The following is a 23376-nucleotide window of genomic DNA, read 5'->3' as shown; positions in this document are numbered from 1 at the left end:
GAAGAAAATAGGTGCTTAAAGTCTGGGAAAGTAGAGTTAGGAGAAAGCAGGGAAGTGAGCTGCTACTGTCCCACAAGGGGTAAACTGAGAACTATGTGCGATGCCGAGCAGCCCTAGTGGTGGCCAGGGTCTTAGCGAGACTCTTGGTAAGGGATATGGGTGGGGCTACCGCCTACTAGGTATAGAGCAGTGGTCAGGTGGGGAAGTGGGTAAGGGAGAGGGAGCAGAGGCTTACTCAAGGTCTCCTGGCCAATAGGGTTGGGAGTGCCGGGAATGAGGAACTGCCCTGCTGGTGGGTGTGGTCAGACCTACAGATTGGCTACAGGGGTCCTGCTTGATCTCCTTTGCCAGCTTGGCTGAAGTGGAGACACACTTCTGGGTGCTTCCATGAGAGCGTTTTATTAGCATTGTGGAGGATTAGTTGAGGCAAAGGTCTGCTCTGAATGTGGGAGGAGCCTCCATGGGCTGGGGTAGGGCAGGGATCACCGAGTGAAACAGAAGTAGGAAGCGGTCTGAACAGCAGCTCATTGCTCTGCTACCTAACTATGGGATGTGACCATCTGTTTCCATGTTCCCTCTCCATGCCTTCCCCTGGCATGATGGACTGAATCACCTTAAACCATGACCCCAAACACAGCCTTCCCTTCTTATGTTGTTTCTGTAGTGTGTTTGCTAGCTACTAGAAGAAAAGCAATTAAAATGATGCCCCATGGCCCCTACCTATGTAGCCAAATGGTTATGGCCTGTATTCTCTTAGCGGTACCCTGACAACGGCCTGTATTCTCCTAGTGATACCCTGACAATAACCCTTCAGAGAGCAGCCATGAAGGCTGAGACCAGTCCACCAGCCTGACCGGGTCATTTGAAACTGGACCCAAGTTCACTTCCCTGCTCTCACTGAACAGGCAAGAGAAGGCAAAAGTACCCTTGACAGGAAAAAGGTAAATATGATTAAGTTGGCCAAAAACTACACAGTAGGTGAAGCCATGAATCCCGTGCTTGTGATTACTGTAAAACAGACCTAGGAAATGCCTAGCAATGGCTTATAGCTGAGAGAAATCTTAGCACATGTGAACATACTTCCAGAAGGCTTTGGCAACGGACAAAAATTTCACCAGGGCACAAAGCTGAGAATTTCACTCTTTGCCTTCGTCCACTGGGGCCAGCCACTTCCTTCATTTCTGCCTCTGATGTACCTTCATCTTAGCTACATCATCAATAGAAGGATACTATTCTGTTTGCTGGTGTGTAAAAGATAGATGTCTCCTCAAAGGGCAAAAAAATGGTCTATTCTTAAGCCGAGTATGAATGAGCACAGCCCAGGAACAAGGATTCAGGTTGTGTCAAATAGCATGTTCTAATGCAGGACCAGTTTTGTGAAAGTTTATAATCATACAAGTAAGACGATTGTAAATCAAGGCTTAAAAACAAACATTGATAGGAATATCCAGTAGGAAGAGCAGCAAAGAGAGGACATTTCTGCAGCAGATGGCCGAGCCACTAGATGGCTTTCTTAGCATCAAGGGTGGCAGAAGCTAGTCTCCCGCCCAGTTTCTAGAGTTTTGAAAAGTTTACCGGGTACACGGATGTAAGGGCAGATACAGACTTGGGCAGGGAATAGCTATTAAAGGGATCGAAAATAATCTAAAATCACTTGGCTCCAGGTGAGCAGCATCTTAGCTTCTTACCATTACAAAGGTCCAGTTAATCAATAGGCTTGTAGACTCCTTAGCATGGGCATGGCGGCTCTCTGGGAACTTGAGTTTACAATGGCCTGCAGTTGAATTTCCTGTTCTTTTTAACGTTTGTCTCAGTGGTTGGAAGGAAGGAATGACATCGGAACATATACAACTTTGTCAGTACTTGTTATGTCAGTCAGTAGGACTGTTGGCTGCTTCTCCTGAGCCACAAAAAGTAGAATGTTCTTAAGGCCGAAATCCAATGGATTCTTTCTCTAATATACCTTCCTCTTGCTCAAAAGCAGGCAGTTGTGAACCCCACCATGTGGACCCTGGGACCTGACAGAGTTAGAGCTTCCGGAAAGCAGCAAGGGCTCTTGTTTCCTTTCTCTCTCTTTTTAAATGAATTAATTTATTTTACATCCCAGTAGCAGCCTCCTCTCTTTCCTCTCCTCCCAGTCCCTCCCTTCCCCCACCTTCTGTCTTCCTTTTCTCCTCAGAAAAGGGAGGCCTCCCGTGGAAATCTGCCTTGGGTATCAAGCTGCAGTAGGACTAGATGCATCTTCTCCTACTGAGGCTGGACAAGGCAGCTCAGTTATGGGAAAGGGATCTAAAGGCAGGCACCAGAGTCAGAGACAGCCTCTGGTCCTGCTGTTAGGAGTCCCACACGAAGCTCAAGCTGCGCATCTGTTACAGATTCGTAGGGGGCCTAGCTTTGTCCCAAGCATGCTCTTTGGTTGGTGGTTCAGTCTCTATGAGCCTCTATAGGCCTAAGTTCGTTGACTCTGTAGGTTTTCTTGTGTGTCTTGGAACTCTCTGGCTCCTTCTATCATTCCTCTCTATCTTCCAAAGGATTCCCCAAGCTCTGCCTAATGTTTGGCTGTGGGTCTCTGCATCTGTTTCCATCAGTTGCTGGGTGAAGCCTCTCAGATGACGGTTATGTTAGGTTCCTGTCTGCAAGTCCAGGCGAATATCATTAATTGTGTCAGGGCCAGGTTCTCTCTCATGGCTTGGCTTTCAAGTTGGGCCAATCATTGCTTAACTATTCTCTCAATTTCTGTTCCATCTTTATCCCTGTACCTCTTGTACTCTTAACCTCAGTGCCATCAAACAGGATCTCCTGTGGCCAAGACTGGCTCAGATTTACTATGTAGCTGGGGCTGGATTTGAACTCCCAACCTTCTTGACTCAGTCTCCCTAATGCTGGGATTGCAGGCATGTGCCACACCAGATGTGGTCATAAAATTTATAACTTTTTGTTTGTTTTTCCTCCCTTAAATGTTCTAATCACCTTTTTTGTTTGTTTTTTATTTTGTTTTTTTGTTGTTGTTCTGTTTGTTTGTTTGTTTTTGTTTTCTCACAATGAATAGCCACACCCAATTTCCCAAACTTCACTTTACAGTTGCTGAGCTTGGAAACAACTCCAAACTCTCCCTCCCTTGCCCTTGTCCATTGACAGGATTGGAGGGAGCCTGTGAACTTGATTTCCCAGCTTCCCCTGCCAGCAAGTGTCTACCAACAAGTAGCTGCTTTGGCATCAGGGTAGCAATGGTAGGAGCTGTTCCTGTTCCAAGCTCTGTAGCCACAGGCAGGGGGCAGAATGCAGGTTCCCCAGTGTAGCTGATGGTGGCCACATGCTGTGGTTGGCCCTAATTTCTGTTTCATTCCCTCAGTTCCAGAGTGAGGTTGCAGCCTCCTGTGGCTCTCTGGCTTCTGGGTGTTAAGAACTGAATGAATGCCCCTCTCTCAACCCATTCATGAAAGCTCGCATCCCATGGCGACTGTGTTTGGAGACAGGGCCTATAGGACTTATTTAAGGTTCAATGGTACTGTATGTATATTAGTATATTAGGAGCCCTGATTTGGTAAGACTGGTGTCTAAAGAGGGAGAAACAGCAGAGCTGTCAGCGTGGAGCACACAGAGGATAATGGGAGAAGGTGTCTGTCTACAAGGCAGGAAGACAGGCTCACCAAAGCCGACCCATGAGCCTTGATCCTGAACGTGTAGCCTGTAATACTATGAAAGTACCAAATGCTGCTGCTACTGCTGCTGCTGCACACAGCACACGCCAAACAGACACTTGCTAACCTCAGCCCCTGATCCTTGCTCCCCTCTCTCTCTCCAGGGGTTTTCATTCTCTTTGCACTCCGCTTCCGGAACATCACCGACTCTCTCCTCGGCTATGTGCAGGGCTTTGTTTCTTTTATTTATCTTTTTCAATTTCTTGATTTTCTTATTAAACTCTCTTAGTTCCAGTCTCTACTTACCTACCCATATGTTCTCGCATGCTGTCCATCTTTTTTCCATTACAGCTTCTCCTTAGAACATTAATTATAATTATCTTAAATTCCCAGCACAATTCCAGCATGTCTGCTGTATCCAAGCCTGCTTCTGTTGCTTGTTCTTTCTCTGAAAACTGTTCTTCACCTTTAGTGTGCCTAGTAACGTGTTGTTGAAAGTCGGACATGGTGGACTAGCTAATACAAAAGATAAAACAAGAATTTCCTCGTTTGTGTGTGTGTGTGTCTGTGTGTGTGTGTCTGTGTGTGTGTCTGTGTGTGTGTGTGTGTGTGTGTGTGTGTGTGTGTGTGTGTGTGTGTTTACTGCTCACTGTAACAGTACAGATCAGGGGCTTCAGTTTTCTCTAGTGTCCTTGTTTCTGTTTCTCTTTGGATATAGGAGCCTGAGCCACGAGGTTCTTTCTGGTGAAAGCCTGTGGTTACACAAGAGCCTATGGGAGCATGGAAGCATTCTACAGTCTATGGTTGGGTGTTGGTCTTCAGTGAGCCAGTGCTCTTTGGTCTTTACAAATCCTTCATTTCTCCACATAGGATAGACAGGAAGACGACAGAGGATGAAGCTGGGCACTCCTCTCCCAGGCCTGCTGGGTCCTCATAAAAACTCTGGCCAGCTAGGCTGAACCACGTCGATTCTTTTGAGAGGAGGCCTTGATAAGAACAGAATTCTCTGCATGAGTTTGAAAATGAATGAATTACAGTTTGCTTGCCAGATGATCCAGATGGGGTTTTTTGGTTTTTTTGTTTTTTTGTTTTTTTGTTTTTTCCTTCATCCTCACTATGGGAGACCTTGAGGTCAAAATTTACACAAGCATGAGGCACCCCTCACACGGTCCCCTAGTTTCATCACGTGTCCACACGGAACCTCCAGCAATTTGTCACCCATGGTTTAGGTTTTCCTACTCTCAGCCCTGCCGAGTCACCCCGGGGACTTTCGTTCATTTTTTGTTTTGTTCTGTTTTGCTTTGTTTTGTTTTAAATAGAATCTCACTATGCTGCCCAGACCGGCCTCCGACTCCTGAGCTCAAGCCACCCTCCTGCCTCAGCCTCCTGAGTAGCAGGGAGTCTAGGTATGCACGTACCAAACATGGCTCCCATGGAGGTGTTCGCTCCTAGATGTTTGCTGTGGGCCTCTGTATCCATCTGTCTTAGTTACCTTTCTATTGCTGTGAAGAGACACCAGGAGCAAGGCAATTTATAAAAGGAGTTTATTGGGACTTACAATCTTAGAGGGTGGGCCCATGGCCATCAGGGAGGTAAGCATGATAGCAGGCAGGCAGAGGTAGTGCTGGGCAGTAGCTGAGGACTTACATGTGATCCACGAGCACAAGGCAGAGAGAGCAATTGGAAATGGTGTGAGCCTTCTCAAAGTCCACTCCCAGTAACAGACCTCCTCCAACAAGGCCATACCTCCTAATCCTTCCCAAACAGTTCTACCAACTGGGGGCCAAGCAGTCAAATCTATGAGCTTATATGGGTCCTTGCCATTCAGACCGCCACACTACCTGTCTGTCTTTCCAGTTTTGAAGCCAGCGCTCAGCCTTGTGACTTTAATTCTCCAATAGATCTAAGAAGCAGTATTGGTTCTCACACTGTTCAGTAATTTTCTTTTTTTTTTCCATTTTTTATTAGGTATTTAGCTCATTTACATTTCCAATGCTATACCAAAGGCCCCCCATACCCCCCCTACTCCCCTACCCACCCACTCCCCCTTTTTGGCCCTGGCATTCCCCTGTACTGGGGCATATAAAGTTTGCAAGTCCAATGGGCCTCTCTTTGCAGTGATGGCCGACTAGGCCATCTTTTGATACATATGCAGCTAGAGACAAGAGCTCCGGGGTACTGCTTAGTTTATATTGATGTTCCACCTATAGGGTTGCAGTTCCCTTTAGTTCCTTGGGTGCTTTCTCTAGTTCCTCCATTGGGGGCCCTGTGGTCCATTCAATAGCTGACTGTGAGCATCCACTTCTGTGTTTGCTAGGCCCTGGCATAGTCTCACAAGAGACAGCTATATCTGGGTCCTTTCAGCAATATCTTGCTAGTGTATACAATGGTGTCAGCGTTTGGAAGCTGATCATGGGATGGATCTCTGGATATGGCAATCACTAGATGGTCCATCCTTTCGTCACACTTCCAGATTTTGTCTTACAGTGGCAAGAATGATGTCTTCTGAGATCCTCGTGTGCTGGACCAGAAACCAGAGGTGGTTTTAGCATTTAGAGTAGTTGTCCAATTTCAAATCCTCAGAATGTTTCCAGAAGTTTCTGTGTTCTAGACTGGGGCTGTCTGATCAGGTGTTCTACTACACTGCATTTCCCTGCCTGACAGCATCCATCTCAGAGCCTCTAGGACTCACGATCTAAGCTTGTCCCACTGCTCTGGAGGCCTTACCCCCGATGCATCATCTGTCATTAACTATTGGGCTACATCCATTGGTCCTTGGATTCAGCATGGGTCTTTTATCTCCTTGCTTTGCTATTGAACTTCCTAGGAAACTCTATAAAAAGCTGTAGAATGTCTTCATTTGCTATTCCTGACACCCCATTCCCTTTTTTTCTTATTTTTCGAAGCAGAGTCTCATTATTCAAACCAGGCTGGCCTTGAACTCACTGTGTAGCCCAGGCCTTCAAGGTTATGATCTGTCTGTACCCGCTTGCTGACCTCTGAGAGTGCAGGCATGCGCTCCCACCCGGATGCTTGGTTCTAACCATTTAAATCACTCATTCACAGAATTTATCTTCTACACCCCAAAAGGTCTAGTGCCATTGTCTTCTAGAGCCTTCTGAGAAGCTCTCACTTTTATTTCTTCTCTCTGGGAACTTGGGTATCTTTTTAACTTTCATTTTATTTTTGTATTCTCAATTTTCATGTGGCTATGTCTAAATACAGACAATGTGTTATCAATTCAGAGTGGTAGTCACTAGCTCTCTTCGGACAGACACTTGTGATCCTTTAAGACCTTATGCCAGGATCTTCCATTGTTTCTGAGATTATATTCTTTTCTGAGTATTCTGTGCTTATTGCTGCAAAACAATCAAGCACCTGACATTCTGGGTTGACTTATTGCGACTGTGTTTTTCACTTACATTTTTTAGTTTCTTCCTATTTTCATTCTAAACTCTAGGATGCATCCCGGCTTTGTTTTATTGACAATTTTTTGTTTTGAATTTTTTGTTTGTTTGTTTGTTTTTCAAAACAGGGTTTCGCTGTGTAGCCCTGGTTATCCTGGAACTCACTCTGTAGACCAGGCTGGCCTCACACTCAGAAATCCACCTGCTTCTGCCTCCCAAATGCTGGGATTAAAGGTGTGTGCCATCATTGCCCGGCTGACAATTTTGAATTTTAAGATTATTTTATTGCAAAAATAAATGTACTTTCTAACTATGTGTATGTGTCTGTGGCAGTGGGGCATGCACGTGAGTGCATGAGACCTACAGAAGGAGGACAGAGGAGAGGGTTAGTTCCCCAGGAGCAGGGATTATAGGAGGTTGTGAGCTTCCTGATGCAGGTGCTGGGAATTGAACTTGAGCCCTTGGCAAGAGGAGTATATGCTCTTAACTGCTAAGCCACCTCTCCAGCTCTAATGATTTTAGGTTTTTGTTTTGTATATGGGTGTTTTGTCTGTGCACCATGTGCCTTCCTGCTACTCAGACAGTCCAGAAGAAGGGGTTCGCTCCCCTGGGACTGGAGTTACAGACAGCTATTAATTGTCCTGTGGTTTTGGGAATTAAATTCAGGCATGTGAAGAGCAGCAAATAGTCTTAACCAATGAGAAATCTCTCTCCAGCTCCCTCTCACTCCATTTTTTTTTTGAGAAAATATTTCACTATGTAGCTCTAGCTGACCTAAAACTCCCTATGTAGACCAAGCTGGCTTCAAACTCACAAAGATCCACCCGTCTCTGCCTCTTGAGGGTTGGGATTAAGGGTGTGTACCACCTGGCTCAGCTTAATTAAAATTTTGATTTAAATCATCCTGTTTAATTTCTAAGCTTCTATCTTTACCGTGTGATTCCTTTTTGACAGCAATTATTTATTTATTTATTTATTTATTTATTTCCTTTTCATTATAGGCCTCAGACCTTCATTCCTCTGAAGACACTGGTTAATATTTTGAGGAATTATCTTCTGCTTTCTGAAATATTTATTTTCCCTATGAGGTTGGTTGTTCTCCTACTTCTTTCTCGTATTTCTGGTCTTTTTTATGTGTCCAGTGGGTCTCCATCCTTCTTTTGTTTTTGAGAGTGGAGCGCCAGGGTGACTGTGCTGGGTGCCTGGTGCATAGTGTGCCTGTTTGTAGAAGGTCTGCATCCCCACAAGGCAGCTCTCTGGATCAGATAGTGTCAAGGACTGGGCCTGTAGATTGTCATACACAAACATCAGAAGGGGCTAAGCTTCTGCAGTAGTCCCAAGCATAACAGGCGGGAAGTCAAAGGAGAGGCAGTCCATCTGTGAGAAGGAGAATAGCAACCGATACAGGAACTAATCAGAAATGTAAATTCTTATCTTCACTCTAGCATCTAGAGCAGAGGTTCTCAACCTTCCTAATGCTATGACCCTTTAATATAGTTCCTCATGTTGTTTTGACCCCCCCCCCATCACAAAATTATTTTGTTGCTACTTCGCAGCTATAATCGTGCTACAGTTATGAATTGTAATGTAAATACCTGATGTGCAGGATATCTGATATATGACCCTCAGAAGGGTCACGACCCACGAGGTAAGAACCACTGGTCTGGATCCCTCTGTATCAACAAGCTCAGGTGAGGCCCATCTACCCCACGTTTCAACGCCCTCCAGAGCGCTATGGGTGATGCTGAGGTGGGCTTTGATCATTACCCCATTATATAAAATCCACTCATACTGAAAGACTAGTTAGTTCTTGGAAAGCAGGTCCAGTGTCTCTTAGAGTGTCTGAGGGTGGGGTGGAGGCCACGGCTGGCTGTTACCATCCCGTGTCTGGGTAGCCAAGGGTAAATGACTGAGCAGAGCCCCAAACAGACTTCTACTTAGTCCTGCTCTTAAGTACTTCCCCTCTGCCCCACCAGTCGGTTTGCCTGTGGCCCCAGGTTCTGAGGGATGAGGCGCTATCCCTGAGCTTCCCTCTGACATGCGCAGAGCTGCATCGCTCTGACATGCGCAGAGCTGCAGGCACTGACCCCTCTTCAGCCCCTACATGTCCATTTGACTTCTGGCTGGCAATCCTGCTTTCAAACGTCCCAACAACTAATGACTCTGTCTCTGGGCCACAGGGTGGCCTGGGGACTGACTCATGCTCTCCCTCAGCATTCCCTCCTGGTTAGTTTCAGCAGTAGCTAGCTCATTGGTTGAGGCAGTACTGTGCAGGCACGTTGTATCACTCACGAAGTCCAAGTTGTCGATCTTAACAATTCTGAAGTCAGAACTACTATTTCCTCCATGTAGAAAGGAGGAAAGTGAGAATGCAGAGATGCCATGCATCTGGGGACTCACGACTTCCCATGAGACTCTAGTGCTACATCAGGCTCCTCCAACAGGAAGTGTCCCGAGGGTCCACCCTGGTGCCCTACCAGGAATTATAGTATTGGAATCACCCCTTTATTTTGTTTTTTAAGTACTAAAAGGTCTTTAAAATATTAAGGATGGAATTCATTCGATGCTAAGATCTGCATGGTAGTCTTTGGGGTAAGTGGAAGTGACTTTAAATTAGTTTATTCTTCAGGTGATCTCACTAGCTCTTCAGAAATGCAAGGTTGTCTTGGAGTCTCATAAATTAGAGCTAGACTTCTTTGACCCAAGCAGGAAAAAGGTCACCCTCGTCCTTCTACCCCCCCCCCCCCCCCCCGCTCCTTCCATGGAGTGGAAAGGAAAGGAGAGAAAGAACCTAGCTCTTAAGACAAGGCTTCAGTGGCACAGCCATCCCATGCCTTACCTGGGAAGGAGGAACTAACCTGCCTGGGTGCGGATCCCTAACGATGCAAAATCTAAGGCCCGAGGAAGTTTCCACAGCTGTGCCCAGGTAGAAGCAGACTATCCCGAAGCCTGTGGTTACCACAAATACTGGATGGAGACAGACCCAACTCAGCACAGCTCAGCTGCTCTTCTTGGCGCACCAAGGTGAGCCCCTCTGCCGCATCCTGGGGAGAGACTGCCAAGCTCAATAGCCACCTGCTTCCCAGGAGGTCACACATGAGCCTTGCAGGATACTCTGGGCCCCAGGATGTCCCAGGGTGTTTTGACTGGCGGTGAATGAGACAGCTGTTTACAGAGGGAGGGAGAAGAGAGGAAGGGAGAGAGGAAGGGGTGGGCATTTTACACAATTTAATAACCAGAGGAACAACAGCAGTTACAGAAAATTTAGCCAAAATGTCATTCAGGGACGGGAAAGAGCAATTACTTAAATATTTAAAACAGACACCCCAGGAGTGGCCATGGGGGCCGTTCTTTGTTAATATTTAACCGGAGCCGGGCAGCCACCGAGAATACAACTGTTTACAGGAGATATGAACTAACACCCACTATTTGCTGAAAGCTATGGGGAGACTGTAGCTCTTGAACAGCTGATGATGTTCCTAAATCCCAGCCGCTCCAGTAGGGCCCCCCCCACATCACCACCATGAGGCCACAGGGGTGGGGAGGCCACAGCTGTCCCCAGAGCCCTGTGAAAACTGTAAACAGGCAGGCAGGGGTCAGCTGTCTTGCTCCAGACTCACAGTTTTCAGGAAGCCCAGCCCTGCAGCTGGGCCTGGGAGGTGGCTGCTGGCAAGATCATCAGCCCTCACTCCTGCAGACCCTGGCCAGGCTATCCTGGCCTCATCCACCCTCCTGGGCAGACACCATGCATGAAGCCAGGTGCTGATGAGCAGAGGAACTGGATCCCAAACTGGCTTGCTATGTCCCTCAATTCACACCGGGGCCTCCTGGGACACCAGACTGGGCTGTCTATAATTAATAAGCTAGCCTGTTTGCAGGGTTGGTAGATAGATAGGCCCTTTGTTCATTACAGCATCTACCTCCATGAGCTTGGCTTTTACCTACAACTGCCTCAAGTCTCATGGCTACCCTGCTGCTATGACAACCACTTCCCAACTTACTTGGGCACATTAGTTAAAACCCCACACAGATCCAACTTACTCCTCGGCTGCACTCTACCAGAAAGCCCAGCTCAAGCCCAAGGGAAAAAAACGTCACCTTTGAGTTCGTAGGCTGTTTCCAAGGTGCCACAGTTGAGACCACGTGTGCCTTTCAGAAGCCTGTGCCCCGTTGCATCATCTAATATGTTTGTTACAAAGTTGCCCAACCCTAGACCCACAACCCTGGCCTCCTCCCCGCATGCCACTGCCAACTGGTAAAAACCACAGATGGCCCTGACCTATTGAGCCCTTCTAATTGTTTGCACACCTGGTCAAGAGAAGAGAAAGATGGAGCAGGGAGGCGCGCTCTGGAAAAGCTAGAGAAGAACTGGGGCCTGCACAACAATATCTGTTAAAATAAAATAAAATCTAGTATATAAGAGCTAAAGTTTGGGTAGATATTTAGTACGTGATTTCACACACACACACACACACACACACACACACACACACACACACACACACATTCATTCCTTCTCAGGACAGTTGGCACACGCTGTCTAGAGTACTAAAACCATAGTCATTAAACTTTTTCTGTTCACTGAGTAGCTCTGGATACTAGAAATCTGAAGGAACGTTGAAGAGATTATGACTAAGGAACATGAAATGATCGGCTAAGGTTCTAGTTTAGCTAAATGCTGGCCAATGGGATCTAGAGACATCCACGGCCACTGAGTCATCAATTAGTCATGTGAACTTTTTTTTTTTTTTATTTTGATTGTTGCTACGGTTTCAACACAACTTCCTCTACCTCCCAACTCAGGTTGGAATTTTGTCCCCATTGTGAAGTAAGTGTTAGAGGGCAGACACAGTGTAGCCAGCAGTGAGGCCTTCACTGGACTGAAGCATGCATGGCCCTTGCCTTTTGGGGGGAGATCCCTTGCTGCTTGGGACTCTGCCAGCAGAAAGCCACCACTCAATACAGTCTCTCGTCCTTGGGTCTTTGCGACAGTGAACTGAAGAAGTCCTCTTTTCTTTTGAACTCACCAAGGCAAGGTGTTGTGTTTTCTTAGTAGGCAAACGTTTCTAGCTTCAGAGTAGTACTGTAACATGGTGGGGGGGGGGGGGCGTCTCTTTCTTGAAGCCATTCAGTAGTCAGTTACAGACAGGCCACTTTGAATCCTCTTATCATGTTCCCTCCTGGATGGTAACCAGACTGCTTTGCAGTTAGGAGACCTGGTGGACATAGCCAGGGGTGTCCTTGCTTTGCTGTTTAAGGGTTGTATCCTTCCCTGGCTAAAAGCTTATTCAATCCTAGCAGGCATGCCCCTGCACAGTGCTTGGCTTGTCTGTCATGGCTTGCTCATTTAACACACAGCCTACCCTGGTGCTCCTTCTGCTGTCCCCTCTTCAGCACCCTGATGGGCTCAGTTGTCCTAGAATTGGACACATCAATCAAAATTCAGCAGCATGCCCAAGAGGGCAGCATGGGGGTGCTTGGTGTATTCAAGCGTTGGAGACGGCAAATCTGGAAGGGGTTTTTATCATGGTCTGAATTTCAGGCACGGAACACAAATGACCCTTTCCTTGAAGTGGCATGGTGGCAACTCATCTTCCTGAAGCAGTGGCCGTCCTCATGCTCGGATGAGTGACCAGACACACTCACAGGACCACTGTATCCCTGCCGTGCCCTTCGGAACTGATCAGAACAGAGGATGCAACTAAGCCCTGGCTGACAGGAGTTCTCCATTATCAAGTAGAATCAGGGGTTCAAATAGAAACCAGGTCTGGTTGTTGCTTAGCTGTTTTTCCCCATTGCTGTGATAAAATACCTGACCAAACCCAAAACAAACAAACAAACAACACCTGAGGGGAACAGGGATTTATTTTGGCTCAGAATTTAAGGGTGTCGTTCCGGGAAGTCAGGGCAGTAGGACCTTAGGGTGGCTTGTTGCATGCATCTGGGGTCAGGAAATGGGAAGGCATGGCTGCTGGTGCTCAGCTAACCTTCTCCTTTTGATTCAGTCTAGGATTCCAGCCCACAGTAAAGGTGGGTTGACTTCCCTACCTCAGTTTACCTAATCAGGACAACCCCCAACAGGCACACCCAGAAGCCTCTCTGCTAGGTGACTCTAAATTCTGTCAACTTGACAATCTGTATTAGCCATCGGTTATTGAAAAATGAGAGAGTGGACATCTTTAGGCTCCCATGGTTTTAGAGGTGTGCTGAGTCAGAAGAAGGAAGAGTCACCCACAGAGGTCGCTGGAGTCCAGGCATAAGAAGCCCCCCCCCTTCATTCTTCCTGTAGTCTGAGCACCTACTATGTGCATAAGCCTCACTGAGTGTGCTAGCCATGGATGCAGGAGACTGGGCCAGGTGGTTGGCCAGCCTGGGAGGCAGCTGGTACCTGAGGACCAGTCTTTCTGGTTAGCAGAGAAGGCGTTCAAGTAGCCAAAAGGGCCCTTGTAGGAACTGGATTTTGAAGCAGTTGGGGGTGGTATAGGGTATAGGGAGCCCCCTCTTCACACTAAAGAGGATGCAGGATAATGTCCCTTGAAACTACCACAGAGACAGCTCCATCCCCCACTGACTGCACCATCCCTAAACACCATTCTCCAGATTCAGGCAGAGGTTCACTCTCCGCCTTGGATCATTTGTCTGTTTATTGCCTTTGTTATACCCACCCCTTTAATAGTCTAGCATGCTTAAAGTCTATATATGGGCCCATGTAAAATGCAGAGTGTCATTTTTTTATTTTTTAAAAATATCTACTGAGTTTTACATTCTTATTTTTACACTGTGATAAAACGTGTGTGAGATAAATTCGCCGTTGGCAGCGTTAAGATGAGTGGCGAGGAGCACCCTGGCACTTCACTACCGCCATGGCTACCCCTTTTCAGATGCTCCTTGCCTTCCGAAACTGGAACTGTGCAGACACTTTCCCCCAGCCCCTGACAACCACCATCCTGCTGTCTGTCTGTCTGCACAGGAGCCTCACTAACAGAACCGTATAATACCGCCTTTTGAGCCTGGCTTACTTAACTCACTGTTCTCAGGGTTAATCCATATCTTACCATTGGGCATGGTTTCCCATCTTCTCACAACTGAATGTTCTACTGTTCGGACCATGCTTTTCTCAACCATCTGTCCACTGACACTTAGCATTGCTGTGTTTTAAATTAATGTATTAGTTCATCTTGGCTTTCTTCAGTGTCTTGGTTTCAGTGGACCGTGATCTCTCCACCTGTTTCCTTTTCTTGTGCACAGCAAGCCTATTGCCTCTCACCTGGACCTGTTCCCCCTGCACACCTGGCCACAGGCAGCTCCTCCCACCTCAGTATTCCTGTTGACAACATCTATGCATAGGCCCTATCTATCATCACTTGCCTCCACGTTTCTACTAGCACCCTCTCCATTCCCACTTGATTCTCTTTGGGACTTTCTGTTTATGCTTTGTGTGATGAATTCAGCTCCCAGCTTTCATTGTGAACTTAACGCAATCTAGAGTCCTCTAGGGAAAGTCTCTGTCAGGAACTGTCTACATCAGCATACTCTGTACGCATGTCTGTAGAGGATTGTCTTGATTGTTTTAGTTGGTACAGGAAGACTCTTTGTATGATCTGTTTTGTTTTGTTTTGTTTTTTTCTAACAGCAGGTTGAATGTGATGCTGGCCCACAGGAACAGGGAGCATTCAAAGATGCTGGAGCAAGTCTGAGAGCCTCTGTATCTCTTGCCATGTTCCAAGCCCTAGAGATACAGTGGTGGACAAGACAGGCACACTATCCTGTTTCCATGTGGTCAACATTTCCTTACAATCTGACTGAGGAGAAAAACAGACTGGCCAATAAATAAAATGTACACAGAGCTATGAGAGTGAGCAGGGGGAGTAGGACGGGAATGTGCATAATTTCAGTGTGAGCCTGAAAAGGGCTCTCCACAATGGTGCAGGGATCCCAGGGAGAGAACTGTGAAGCTCTGAGGTAGGGGGAGTGGAGAAACGACCCAGAATGGTGTTGGGGTGCTCAGCGTTGGAAGCTGGTGTCACTGGAGCCATGGGGCCAGTGTGGGTGACTTTGCTCTGTGTGAGACAGGGAGTTATGATGACAGCTAAAGGAAGAGTGTTAGTCTGACCTCTGCCTGAACAGGTCACACTTTCCATGTGATGAGGAAACACAGATGGGGCCGAGGGAAGGGAGATGAGGCTGTTTGCAAAGATCCAGGCAGGAAGCAGCCACGGATTCTATGTGCTTTGTCCCCCAAGGGTTCATGGGTTAGTGGATTGGTCCCCAGTGGCATGAGGTTGAAAGGTTGTGGACCCCAAAATGGGCAGAGTTGGCTCTGTCACTGGGGATATTGTCCATGGGAGGGATTGATGTAGTTATTGTGGGAGCCTGAGTTAGTCCTCCAGAAAGGGTAGTTATAGAAGACCAAGACTGGCCTCTCTTATTCTGGTTTCTGGTTCAACAGTGTAGTCTTTCACACATCCATCAATTCCCCACAAATGTGATCCCATCAGCCATGGAGTCCTCATGAGCAGAAGCCAGATCCATGCCTCCAGAAACAGGAGCTGAATAAAACTCTCTTCTTTCCAAATACTCAGGGCTCTAGCCTTCACTACAAGAGGAAATAGGTTAGACACAGAGAACAAGAGAAGGGGACAGAGATGAATCACACGTGGCCCAAGTGATGGACACTGTCATTCTATAGAACTAGTAGACTGATCGGGGAGTGACCATGCTGAGGAAGATCAATCACACTGGCCAGTGTGGCCTTCATACCTGACTGGAGATGCAAATAGCCCAGACTAGACAGGAGAGACTGACAGAAGACACTCCCGCCCAGTCACTAGGCACAGAGACTATTTGAGACCAAGAGATTCTCTGGACTTTCTGAGGGAAGTGGAACTGAAGCCCGAGCCCCTCACTGGAGAGAGGGAGTGACCAGCCAGGCCAGTGCTTCTCAGTCTTCCTAATGCTGTGACCTTTTAATACAGTTCCTCATATTGTGATGACCCCAGCCATAAAATTATTCTTGTTGCTTCTTCATAACTGTAATATTGCTATTGCTACAAGTTGTCGTGTGTGTGTGTGTGTGTGTGTGTGCGCGTGCGCGCGTGCGCGCGCGCGTGTTTTCTGATGCTCTTAGGCAACCCCCAAAGGGGATGTGCCCCACAGGTTGAGAACTGCTGCTCTAGAGACCCCTGACTAATACAGCCCAGCATGCCTGTGTTTATGGAACCAGCCAGTCTTTGATCAGTTGAATACAAGTATGCAAATCCAGTGGGAAAGGGAACCAATCAGAGAACAGATGTCAAACATGGTGAGAAAGGGAAAGAACCCCAAACCTACCAAAATTTGTCAAAAATTCAAAAACAGGTCCAAAGGTCTCTGCCCCTGCAGTGATAAGAACAGACACTTAACTTGTTGAAGAGTCCCATTTCTTCTGGAGCTAATGTTGTTCAGCTGTAGCTTGGGTTGGGGGAAAGTGGGGGCAGCAGATGTTTTTTAATTTATCCAGGGCAGTAGTTGTTCTTCCTAATGCTGTGACCCTTTAAAACAGTTCCTCATGTTGTGGTAACCACCCCCTACCTAAAATATTTTCATTGCTACTTCATAACTGTTATTTTACTACTGTTATGAATCATGATGTAAATATCTGATAGGCAGGATATCTGATATGCGACCTCTATAAAAGGGTCATTCAACCTCCGAATGGGTTGCAAGCCACAGGTTCAGAGTGCTGAGCTACCCTAACACCAGAGAACCAAGATGATGATGGGTATTGGTCGATAGGTTTGGCAGACTGGAAGCGCTCTCTGTGGTGAGGAGAGGTGCAAGGCTGACTGGGCAGTCAGCTAAAGGGGTGAAAAGAGGAAGGTACTGGGGAAAGTGGAATGGGCAACTTGTCAGCAAATTTTCTGTGAAGGAAAAGAGAAAGCTGGGGTAGTAATTGTGGGGGCTGTGACTCAAAAGATGTTTTCTTTTCTTTTATATCATCTTTCAGGACACTAAAGAAGCAAAATGACTATGTGTTTATGTCTCAAGCCTGTGATCCAAGTAGTTAGACATTGCTGGAGCTGGAGGAGGCCTGTGGATGGATTTCTTCAGACAAGGGAGGAGCCAAGAGCAGACACTGAACACTGGAGAGAGTAGATGAGGAGGCCTGGCAGAGCCTCTGTGCGCCGAGATACATGGTGGAAGCCGTAGGCACCTCTTCTTATGGCCCCTACTTCTAGAAAACGAGCAGAAAGCCCACAAGCTGAGAGTGAGGGACATACTTTATAGCAGTTCACTTTGTGTTGCTGTAATAAGATACCTGCAGTGGATGGTGTTAACGTCAACTTGCCACAAGTCAATATTATTACCTGAGTAGGGAGCCACATCTGAGGAGTTGTCCTGATTCCTTAACTGATGTGAAGAGCCACCCCAAGTGTAGGCAGCATGTCCAGGTAGCAACCCAACTGAAAAGGAGCATAGCAGAGGGGAGGTTGCTTGCCTTCCATTCACTTGGTCTTCCTTCTTGCTGTTGAGTTGATTTATGCTCCTGGTGCTGCTGCTGCTGAGGAAGAGGAGGAAGAAGAAGGTAAGAAGGAGGAGGAGGTAGAGGATGACAATGGTGATGATGATAATGGTGATGATAATTATGATATGATGACAATGACAATGATGTTAATGATGATATGATGATGATGAAGATGACGATTATGATGACAATGACGATGATGATGATAATTGATGACGATGACAATGATGATGACGATGACAACAACGACTATGATTTCTTCACTGATGTCAGAGTCAGTGTTGCCAGGCCTCAGAACCAGTGGCTCTCCAGGAACCCTGCAGATTTTCGGTGCCTGATTGGGACTAATGAGGCACTCAGCTTTTTGGGCTGAGGAGCAACCAGGCTGTCTGCCTTTCTAGTGTGAGACATCTACTGTGGGACTACTCTGACTACTGGGACATCCAGTATCATGGACCAAGCTACCACCATGTTCTCAGCTTCTCAGGTGTGAGACTGAGGCTGGAATATTTTATAAAGAAAAAAGGATTATTTGGTTCACAGGTTTATAAGTTGAAACTTCAATATTAGGTGGCCTCATGTATTCCACTTCAGATGGCTCCCCTCAGTGGTGTTACATGATAGCAGTGGTTCATGGCAGAGGTATGTTGCAAAAGGGGAATATCACATGGCAAGACAGGAAGCCAGACAGTGGGGCCAGTCTCTGTCCTTTTAACTCTGGTGGGAACTAACGGGAGTCCCACCCAGGGCTTGTGTGCCCAGTGACCTAAGTATTTTCACTGAGCCTTGTGTGTTAAAAGTCTATCATCTCTCATACTGCCACACTGAGGACCAAACTTCTAATGCATTGAACCTCTGGGAAGACACCCAAGCTGTGTTCAAACTCTGACTCCAAAACTTACATAGCATTCTCAGTCAGTAGTGCATTCTGTGACCACCAAACTCTCTTTCCAAGAGATGGTGTCCTGAATGGACATTAGGCAAGGCATGGTGGACAGAAGTCACCAGACCCACAGCCCTCTACTAGCAAACAGCCCAGCGAATGGGGCAATAGGCCCATGAGACAAATAATGGAATAGAATTGGAAACAAGGCAGATGGGAAACTGACCTCCACTAGACAGAGGGCCTTTCTCTAGCTGGCTATGCTCTGACTCTGGGACACAGCTCTCTCTCTCTGGATCCTGTCTGTGCCTTCCTAGTGGGACCACGTGAAGACTTATATGAGCTGAAGCTCTCCCACGTCTCATGGTCTTGATGACGTTGGTCTCTCCAACGCTCTGTCATGGGGTTTCTGCAGCATTACCCAAAGCACCTTGGGAAGGAGAGGGTTCACGTGGCTTGCAGTTCCACATCACAGTCTGACCCTGGAGGAAGTCAGGAACTCAAGGCAGGAACCAGAGACAGGAACTGAAGCAGAAGTCATAGAGGATCACTGTTGATTGGCTTGTTTCTCACAGGTTCCTCACTCTGCCTGATTTCTCATTCAACCCAGGACCCCAGGGACTAGAAACATCAATCATTAACTACAATGATGTCGTTTAGACGTGCCTAATGGAAACTCTTTCTCAATTGAGATTCCTTGCCCTAGGTAATGTTAGCTTGTGTCAAGTTGACAAAACAAAACAAAACAAAACAACACAAAAAAAACCCAATACACACACCTTTGGCTTATGAAGTGTACCCTAGAACTGGGACTCTCACTTCGCATTCACCTCTGATCCCTTCTGCCTATTGCCTACCTGCCATAGAATCTTCCCAAAGCCAGCCCACAAAGGGGCCAAAGAGAGGACTTTTAGGGCTGCCATAGTCAATATTGTTAACTTGATAAGACCCAAAATTACTTATGAGACAATTCTTTGTCCATGTCTATGAAGTAGTTTCTAGATGTTGTTAACTGAGGTAGAACGATCCACTCTAGATATGGGTAGTACCAGTCCATGTACCAGGGTCCTGAACTGAATACAAAGGAGAGAGTGAGCTGACTCCAGCATGCAAAGGAATGTGAGCAAAATTAAAGCTGTGCCGTGGGAGCTTCGGGGAGAGCAGTTTCTGTAGGGAGAGTGGTTTCAATAACTGGGGACCAAACATTTAATCATAGGTGCCTATGGGACCATTCTCATTCAAACCACAAAAATATGACCAAGGCAACTTATAAAAGAAAGTGTTGCTGAGAAGTGGTGGCACACACCTTTAATCCCAGCACTTGGGACGCAGAGGCAGGCAGATTTCTGAGTTTGAGGCTAGCCTGGTCTACAAAGTGAGTTCCAGGACAGCCAGAGATACACAGAGAAACCCTGTCTCGAAGAAGAAGAAGAAGAAGAAGAAGAAGAAGAAGAAGAAGAAGAAGAAGAAGAAGAAGAAGAAGAAGAAGAAGAAGAAGAAGAAGAAGGTGTTCACTTTGGGTCTCATAGGTCCTGGGGGTTGGAGTCCATGACCTCATGGCAGGGAGTGTGATAGCAGGCAAGCAGGCATGGCGCTGGACCAATAGCTGAGAGCTTACATCTTGATCTCTTAGTACAAGGCCGAGAGCTAACTGGAAATGGTATGGGCTTCTAAAATCTCAAAACCCACCCCCTGTGACACCTTTCCTCCAACAAGGCCATACCTCCTAATCTATCTCAAATAGTTTCAGTAACTGGGGATCAAGCATCCAAATACAGGAGCCTGTGGGCCCCATTTTCATTCAAACCGGCACCATGTTCTTTAAGCCTTTTCATCAACCCCCTTTTATATAGTTTAGTAAAAGTGCCTTTGTGTTCACATGAGTGGTCATGTGTATGATGTGTGTGCATATTATTCACCCATGGGTGCATGTGGAGACCAGAGGTCAACATTGGCCACCCTATCATCTCCATCCTCTTTTTAAATTTTATTTATTTATTTATTTTTATTTGTTTGGGGTTTTTTGTTTGTTTGTTTATTTAATGGGTTTGTATGTGTGCCCAAGTGTCTGCATGCTCATGCAGTATTTGAGGAGGCCAGAAGAGAACCTTGGGTCCCCTGGCGCTGGAGTTTCTGGTGGTTGTTAGTCACCTGATGTGACTACTGAGAACTGAACCCAGGTTCTCTGGAAGGGCATCAAGCGGTTTCAGCTGTGAACCATTTTCAGTTCCTTACCTTATTTTGAGACAGTTACTCTCACTGAAACTGGAGCTCACACTTTTGGCTGATCTGGCTGCCCAGCAAACCTCTGGAATGCACCTGTCTCTGCTTCCCAGTGCCATGCTTACAGCATGCATTTCCACCCTGGTGTGTTAGGTGGGTGGGAGCTGGTGAGACAAATGCAGGTCCTTGACCTTGCATGGCAAACACTTTATCCACTGAGCCATTGCCCTAGCCCCGCAGACCGTCTCTTACCAAACTCCTACTCTGCTTCATGCTGGCTTACTTTGAAATTCTTTCTGCATCAGAGCCAGGGATCCAGACTTATCTGATCCTTGAGTTGAGATTCCTAAAAGACTAAGGGAACTTTCCAGGCTGCAGTGGTGACAGCTTAGAACTCTATTCCTGCCATAGCTGATGGTTTTGCTGACATGCAAGGTACATTCGTGAAAGAATCGTGGAGGCTTGCACTACATTTGCTAAAAGTTATCAGTGTGTAAACAGGGTCAGAGTCCCTCCAAGGAGCCCCTGAAATACCACGGTGTGAAGCTGAGGAGGTGAAGTCTAAGTTGCAATGGAGACCCTAGGATGTTGGAAACACCAGGACTGTGGGGAGTCCACCGAGGAAGGCTAAAATTGTGGAGGAACGCTAGGCTAACAGGGAGGGCATGCGTACTTCAGGCTGGAGATGTGGAAGCCTAGAGAGTTTCATCCCATGTTCCAGGTTTGGTGTTTGCCCCCAATGAACTTCAGAGTACATTGGTCCAAACTTTCCTTGCTGAGCCCTCATCCTCCCTACTAGAATAGAAGCATTTATTCTGTGCAGTTGTCTATTGGAGTTGCAATGCGCTTTTTAATTTTTTTTTTCCACAGGAGCTCTCGGTTAAGAGATTATCTTGAGGCTTAGTGAGAATTAGACTTTGGACTTTTAAGCAGTCAGAACTGTTAAAGACTATGGGGTCAAAAGCCATAAGATGTGAGGTTGGACTGAATGTACTTTGCACTAACAGATCGCCAGGAGCCTCTGGGGACCAGAAGAGGAAGATTCTGGCTCAAATGTGATACATTTGGGCATCAAGCCGCCAACGGGTAGACTGGTGAAGGTTGATACCATCAGCTGGACAGGATCTATAATCACCTAGGTGACCGTGCTCTGGGAATGTCTATGAGGGAGTTCCTAGACTGGATTACATAAGGTAGAGAAAGACACACCCTGTGAGTCGTGCCTTTCCATCAGCTAGGAGCCTGCACTGAATTTGAAGGAGAACGCAGGCCAAGAACTTGTATTCAGTTCTCTTTGCTCCATGACCATGGGTGCAATGTGACCGTTGCACCTCACAGCTGCCTTGGCTCCTGCTGCTACGTGCTCCCCACCATCACAGACTATCCTCCCCAACTGTAGACCAAAATAAACCCTTCCTTTCTCAAGTGTGTCATGGATTTTGTTACAACAAGAAGAAACATAGCTAATGCTGGGCTTCACAGTGAATCTCCCCCTGTGCCCACTGAGGTGCCTCTGCAGGTGTCAGCTATTCCGTACCTAGAAGGGAACAGGGTGGCAATGACTACCCAACACAGAAAGAAAAGGTGGTAGGTCCTATTGCAATGGCATTTTAGCATCATATAACATCAGGTGCACCATCAAGGGATAATTGTTAGCATTTTGTCTAAGCTCCACCCCACAGTTACCTGGCAACAACCAGATATGCTCCGCCCCACAGTTACCTGGCACCAGACAGGCATGCCTGACTCACTGTAAGAGGAGCTGTGTGCCCCCTCCTCTCCTCTCCTCCTGCTCTTGCCTTCCTGCTCCTGCTTTGTCCTCTGGTCTTTCTCCCCTCTCTCTCCATGTGCTCATGGTCAGCCTCTACTTCTCTCCTCCTCTTCCTTCTTCTTCTTTCTCCTTCTCCTTCCTCCTCCTCCTCCTCCTCCTCCTCCTCCTCCTCCTCCTTCTTCTTCTTCTTCTCCTCCTTCTTCTTCTCTCTCTCTCTCTCTCTCTCTCTCTCTCTCTCTCTCTCTCTCTCTTTCTCTCTCCCCTCCTGCCTTTCTCTGCCTCTACTACCCTCTTGACCTCTTGACACCCCTCCCCATGCCCTGAATAAATTCTATTCTATCCTATCCTATCCTATCCTATCCTATCCTATTCTATGTGTGGCTGGTCCCTCAGGGGTAAGGGATGCCTCAGCATGGGCTCACCAAAGCACCTGCGTCCCCCATACCTGACTACACCTCCACCAAACATAACCCTTCTTCTCCTTATCTTTCTATAAACCCATCAATAATGACTCTATCAGCAGGTGGCACCCAGGCCTTCCTGCCCACCTGTCTGTTCCAGGTTCTGCATCCCTGGAAGACACCACCTCCCAGCATCCTCTTGTGCATCTGCAACAGCAAATACTGACGTCTGTAAGCTGCACTCCCTTCTGCCTGTTGCTTCCCAGAACCTCCGGCCATCACATGCTCACCTCAGCCATCCTCAGGCTCCCCTTCCACGTTCCTGCCTGTGTTCTAAGCTCCCTCAGTGTGTTCCCTCTACTCTCACCTCCATGGGAGCTGTTCCACCATTCAGGGCCTTCTTATGTTGTCTCATGGTGGAAAGGCTTTCTCCCCATTTCCCCTAGCTTTCCACACAGTGGGTTCTTTCCATTCATGTGATATTCTTGCTAACCTTGGCTTTGATTTTAGTGGATTGCTTCTGTTCCTTTTTAAACTTGGAGAGAG

General features: G+C 47.0%; 2 long non-coding RNA genes across 4 annotated transcripts; one reads left to right on the top strand and one right to left on the bottom strand.

Annotated features, from left to right (window-relative positions):
- Positions 1–8005: 8005 nt before the first annotated feature.
- Positions 8006–11202, bottom strand: 1810008I18Rik (RIKEN cDNA 1810008I18 gene). Of its 3 annotated transcripts, none has more exons than NR_167723.1 (3): positions 11090–11202; positions 9907–10213; positions 8006–8425 (listed from the first exon to the last, which is right to left on the bottom strand). It is a non-coding gene; the product is annotated as an RIKEN cDNA 1810008I18 gene (long non-coding RNA). The 3 variants fall into 3 exon arrangements; NR_167722.1 differs by having other exon boundaries at positions 11147–11202; NR_045301.2 differs by lacking the exon at positions 11090–11202 and having other exon boundaries at positions 9907–10206.
- A 686-nt stretch (positions 11203–11888) lies between these two features.
- Positions 11889–14913, top strand: Gm51485. Its single transcript, XR_003946789.1, has 3 exons — positions 11889–12084; positions 12591–12813; positions 14682–14913. It is a non-coding gene; the product is annotated as a predicted gene, 51485 (long non-coding RNA).
- Positions 14914–23376: the final 8463 nt, after the last annotated feature.

This window comes from Mus musculus, chromosome 7 (genome assembly GCF_000001635.26).
Source record: "Mus musculus strain C57BL/6J chromosome 7, GRCm38.p6 C57BL/6J".
Taxonomy (NCBI): domain Eukaryota; kingdom Metazoa; phylum Chordata; class Mammalia; order Rodentia; family Muridae; genus Mus; species Mus musculus.
Note: the sequence above shows the minus strand (reverse complement) of the source record. Positions and strands in the feature narration are given on the sequence as shown.